General features: G+C 38.3%; 1 pseudogene; it reads left to right on the forward strand.

Annotated features, from left to right (window-relative positions):
- The first annotated feature begins 5526 nt into the window (after window positions 1–5526).
- LOC144308764 (thymosin beta-4-like) lies at window positions 5527–5712 on the forward strand (annotated as a pseudogene).
- Window positions 5713–6081: the final 369 nt, after the last annotated feature.

Raw genomic sequence — 6081 nt, forward strand, 5'->3', positions numbered from 1 at the left:
AGAATGTTCCATATGCACTTGAAAAGAATGTGTATTCTGATCTTTTAGGATTGAATGTTTTGAATATATCTGTTAAGTCTATGTGTTCCGGTGTGTCATAGAAAGCAATTGTTTCCTTATTTATTTTGTTTAGATGATCTTTCCATTATTTTGAGTGAGGTGTTAATGTCTCTTATTATTATTGTGTTATTACGGATTAGTTCCTTTATGTTTGTTATTGTTTTGTGTATTTGAGTAGTCTCATATTGAACGCATAAATACCTACAATCATTGTGTCTTCTTGTTGAATTTTCCTCTTTATTATTATATAGTGTTCTTCATTTCTTGTTACAGTGTTTGTTTTAAAGTTTATTCTGTTGGATATAAATATTGCAAAAGAAGCTAGGTTTCTTTTGACATTCATTTGTATGATAATGATTTTCCAATCCCCTCACTCTCAGTTTTCACTTGTCTTTAGGTCTAAAATGAGTCTCTTGCAGGCAATATATAGATGGGTCTCATTTTTAAAATCCATTCTGATACTCTATATCTTTTTATATTTATCTATTTGCAGTCAATGTATTTATTGGTATAGATTTATTACCATTTTGTTACTTGTTTTGTGGTTGTTTCTGAAGATTTTCTTTGATCTTTTCTTGTCTTCCTCTCTGATTTTCTTTAGTGATGTATTTGGATTTCTCTCTCTTTATTCTTTGCATATTTATTAGTGGTTTTTAATATTTGGTTAATATTAGGTTTATATATAACCTCTTCTGCAAATATCAGGCTATATTAAGTTGATGGTTGTTTAAGTTTGAACCCATTCTTTTCTCCTCTCCTCCCCACATTTTGGGTATATGTTATTATATTTTATATCCTTTCTTGATGAGTTCTTTGAGAGATTTTTTAAATAGAAATATTAATTTTTACTGCTTTTATGTTTCTTATCTTTATACTGTCAATTTTGGTCTCTCCCTTCCACTCAAAGACTTCCCTTTAACATTTCTTGTAGAGCTACTTTAGTGGTCATGAACTCCTTAGTTTTTGTTTATCTGGGAAACATTTCTCCTTGTATTCTGAATAATAGCCTTGCTAGATAGTGTTCTTGGCTGCAGGTTTTTCCCATTCAGCATGCTGAATATATAGTACCACTCTCTTCTGTCTTGCAAAGTTTCTGCTGAACAATCTACTGCTAGTCTTATGGGGTTTCACTTGTATATTACTGTCTTCTTTTTCTTGCTCTTTTTAAAGTTTTTTCTTGGGATCCCTGGGTGGCGCAGCGGTTTAGCGCCTCCCTTTGGCCAAGGGCGTGATCCTGGAGACCCGGGATTGAATCCCACGTCGGGCTCCCGGTGCATGGAGCCTGCTTCTCCCTCTGCCTGTGTCTCTGCCTCTCTCTCTCTCTCACTGTGTGCCTATCATAAATAAAATAAAAAAAAATAAAATAAATTTTTTTCTTTATCATTATATTTTGCTAATTTCATTAGAATATGATTGGTGTGGATCTGCTTTTGTTAATATTGATGGGAGTTATTTGTGTTTCCTGTATCTGGATGCCTCTTTCCTTTCCTACATTATAGATATTTTCATCTAATAGTTCCTGAAATAAACTTTTTGCCCCCTTTCTTCTGGAACTTCTATAATACAAATGTTTGATGGAGTTTCTGACATCCCTAAGTCTATTCTCATGTTGTTTAATTCTTTCTCTCTTTTGTTTAGCTTGATTACTTTCCATTATTTTGTCTTCTACATCATTAATTCATTCCCCTACTTCTTCCAACCTGCTGGTCCTTCCATCAAATATGTTTCTCATTTCATTTATGGAGCCCTATATCTCTATGTTATTCCTCATCTCTGATAAGGATCTCACTCATGGGGCAGCCCCAGTGGCGCAGTGGTTTAGTGCCACCTGCAGCCCCGGTGTGATCCTGGAGACCCAGGATCGAGTCCCACATCGGGCTCCTTGCATGGAGTCTGCTTCTCCCTCTGCCTGTGTCTCTGCCTCTCTCTGTGCGTGTGTCTCTCATGAATAAATAAATAAAATCTTAAAAAAAATAAATGCATACAGTAGAATACTGTAAATGCATTCTCTTTAAAAAAAAAAAGGGGGGGGGGGATCCCTGGGTGGCGCAGTGGTTTGGCGCCTGCCTTTGGCCCAGGGCGTGATCCTGGAGACCCGGGATTGAATCCCACATCGGGCTCCTGGTGCATGGAGCCTGCTTCTCCCTCTGCCTATGTCTCTGCCTCTCTCTCTCACTGTGTGCCTATCATAAATAAATAAAATAAATTAAAAAAAAAAAAGGATCTCACTCATGTCTTCTACTCTTCTCAAGTCCAGTGAGTATGGTTATGATCATTGTTTTAAATATTCCATCAGGCATGTTACTTTTATCTCTTTCACTTAGATCTCTGGCCATGCCTTGTCCTGTCATTTAGGATAATTTTTTCTGTTTTCTAATTTTATCTAAGTCTTTGTGCCTGTTTTCTCTGTGTTAGGAACATCACCTACATCTCTTGTACCTGAGTGTAATGACCTTATGAAGAACAGGTCTTGTAGTGTCCTGCCACATATTGTCTCCTTTTCCTCAGGATCTGTTGCTTCCAGAATGTCTTCAAAGTGTGCTGAATGTGCTCTGGTATTTTGTCCTGGCTGTTTTATCCTTCAGACCAGGTGTCAACAGAGGCTCTCTTCGCCTGTTGTGGGCAGTGTTTGGTCCCTGCCCTGAATGTAGTGCATCTTAACTAGATGTGCTCTGGTATGTTTGTGAAATGAGACCTGTTGCTACCACCACTGGACCCGAGGTTCCACAAAACTCCCATGTCAGGGGATGAGTGTGAGCAGGGCTTTAGGACAGTCTTCTGGGGGAGGGAGCCTGTCATGCTGGGACTGAGGCAAGCATGACTGGGAAGCAGTGTTTGTGGGGGTGGGTCTTGGTGTAAGCAAGTTAGGTAGCAAGTGTCAGTGCTGCACTGGTTCCAGTAGATGGCTCTGTGCTTATGCTGTGGAATTGGGGAGGGAAATGGAGCCTGCTTGTTTCTTTGCTCCCAGAGAGGTTTCTCTGTGAACATTGCTTGTCTGGGACAGCTCTGAAATGAGCAAATAACCTCCCCACTCTGTTCCCCAGGCACTCTTCAGATTGCTGTTTCCACATTATATGTTTATGATTGTTTGCCTGCCTTCTTTCCAAGAGCAGTACAATGCCTGCTAGGCTCTATTCCAGTCAAGCTCTCTGACCTTTAAAACTCTAGGCTTTAAGCTCTGCTGGCTGCCAGACATCATAAAATTTGGCCCCTCTTATTTTCCAAGCCAAATGATATGGGGATAAGGTTTCCCTGATTCTCATATGTGCTAGTCTGTCTCTTGCCCTTCTCCATGACTAAGGCTCCCTCTCCACTATAGCAGCCATGATCTGCTTCTGTCCCAAAGCACATCTCCATACTTCCTAACTTCTTTGATGTGGCCTTTTCTCTAGCTTTAGTTGTGGAGTTTCTTTAGCCAGTCTTATGGTCAATTTTTGAGATATTTAGGATGATTCAATAATTGTCTAGTTGTATTCATGGGTCAAGGAGAGCCTAGGATCCTTCTATTCTGCTGCCATCTTCAATCCCTCAGGCAGCAAACTTATTTCAAATTTAAGCCACCAGTGAGAAGTTCCTTATATGTATTTGGGTTTGGCAGGAGATGTATGAGCTGACCATGAAGGCTAAAGAGCTTCAGTTCCTACAAATGGGTAATTCTCTAGTAGGCAGACACTGACAGCTAGCATTACATGTCTCCTTTAATCAGATTTAAGTTCAAATGTTACTTCTTCAGAAAGTCCTTTTCTGATCATTGTAGCTAAAATGTCCCTCAACATTCACCAATGACTCACTATGTTATTCTTTATCCCATTACTCTATTTTGGTTTCTTCATCATTTGAAAATATGTGAGGTATTTGTCTATGAGATCAGTTTCTGTGTCCTGCCTCATTTATCACTGTATTTTTGACTCCTAAAATAGTGCTCAACAGATAATAGGTGTTCATTAAACATTTTTCGAAACTCAGAATGAAATAATCAGTCCAATAGAGGTAAGTGTGAAAAACCGTTTCCCACTTTTTCTCAGAAGAGAAAGAAAAGCTCAAGTTCAATTTTGACAGTGATTAAACAATTGAGTTAAGTGACAGAGGTACAAGTTTATACTTGCATTTCTATTTCTTTCAACTTTACTCTAGCCAGTACATTAACTTTCTCTTATATATTGCTTATAGTGAGCAGACATTTTCTATCTTAAGTTTCTTTTGAACCAGAATAATTACCAAAGGAGCTCCTGTGCTAATCTAGGATTACCTCTATGTATGCAAGAAGAAATTGTTATCTTCTGTCTATAGCTAAATCTGTAGATTACATATTAGCATAATCCTGATAACAATGTTTCTCAAGGAAGGTCTAAGGACCTCTAACATCAGAATCATTTATCCAAAGTGCATATTTCTGGGCCTCATTCTAGAACCATCAAATCATAACTAGAGGAAAACCAAGAACCTGAATTTTAAACAAGTTCTTCTAGTGATTCTTGTCAAGAACTGTAAGATTTTACTCTACTTGTAAGTTACCAAGTTAGCTTATCACGGTTTTGTGGATGCTGAGAGAACACATGAAATTCCTGTGTCAGAAACAGGAGTTTATTGTTATTATTGTTATTATTATTATTATGTAGTTATTATTATCACTCAGCAATACCTGCAGCCAGAGTATCAGCATGTGTGTCAGTTTCCCACACCTTAATTCTCACAGGATAGTATAAGAAGGACCAAGTGATGCAAGAACATAGTTGTGTTACAAAAGAGAACATCAAGCTTAGAGAACCTAATCTTTTTTATAATGGGTAATAAGTATGCCTGATCTTAATTCTAGAAGGAGAGATTTTCTTTATTATATGTGACAGGAAAAAAACCTTGTCATTTGTTCTGGAAGGGGATACAATCACTGTGTTAACACCCTTAGAAAGAATGTCTGGAGCACAAGCAGTCAGTCAGTGCCTCTATTTACAAGACATGTCTAGATCTATGGAAAATTATTTTCTAATAATTCTGATGGCCACTCAAGTTTGAGAATCATTGCCCCAAAAAGACTCAGCCATATCTACAGAGCTACCTTCATACACTCAAGCCTATTAGGCCTGTCACATATTCTACCTTTCTCCACTCCTCCCAGCTTGACCCAGCCCCTATTCCCTAGCCATGCTTCCTTAGGTCATGCTGTTCTCTTCAAGGTCACCCTTGGCTCTAAAAAATAAACCCACAAGCTGGCTCTGAGACACTGGAAGCTCCCACTAAAGGATTTGTTTGAAGAAATAGGAGAATATCTGGAAGGAAAACATAACAGGGAAAGAAAGAGCATAAACATTTATTTGTTAATTAAACAGCTATTTATTGAGCACCTATTGTGTCCTAGAACTGTGGTAGGCACTGGATATTATTAAGATTCATTCATGACTTGGCGGTGGCCACTGCACAGACCAGGCATCACTAGCTTGCCAGCCTTGCTCTGCTTCCTCTGCAACCATGTCTGACAAACCCAATATGGCTGAGATTGAGAAAGTTGAAATTGAAGATGACAGAAATGCAAGAGAAAAATCCACTGCCTTCAAAAGAAACAACTGAACAGGAGAAGCAAGCAGGCGAATCCTAATGAGGCATGCACTGCCTATATGCACTGTACATTCCACAAGCATTGCCTTCTTATTTTACTTCTTTAGCTGTTGAATTTTGCAAAATGCAAAGATGCTGAATCAAGTTTAAATGACTGTGCTTCCCCTTTTCACATTGAAGGATCAAGAACTACTGACAATGCAAGCCATACCTTCTCTCTCATCTACCTGTTTGGCTGGCAGAGAAGGAAAAGAACTTGCATATTGGTGAAGGAAGAAGCTGGGTGGGATGACAGTGAAATCTAGAGTAAAAACCAAGATGGTTCATGGTGTTCTGCAGGCTGTAAAATGTAGTTTAATTAGAGTGTCATTTTTTTTGTTAGAATGATTTTAATTATTAGAATGCACAATTTTTAAAATATGCAAATAAAAAGTTTTAAAACCTGAAGAAAAAGATTCATTCATTCAA

This window comes from Canis aureus, chromosome X (assembly GCF_053574225.1).
Source record: "Canis aureus isolate CA01 chromosome X, VMU_Caureus_v.1.0, whole genome shotgun sequence".
NCBI classification, from domain to species: Eukaryota; Metazoa; Chordata; class Mammalia; order Carnivora; family Canidae; genus Canis; species Canis aureus.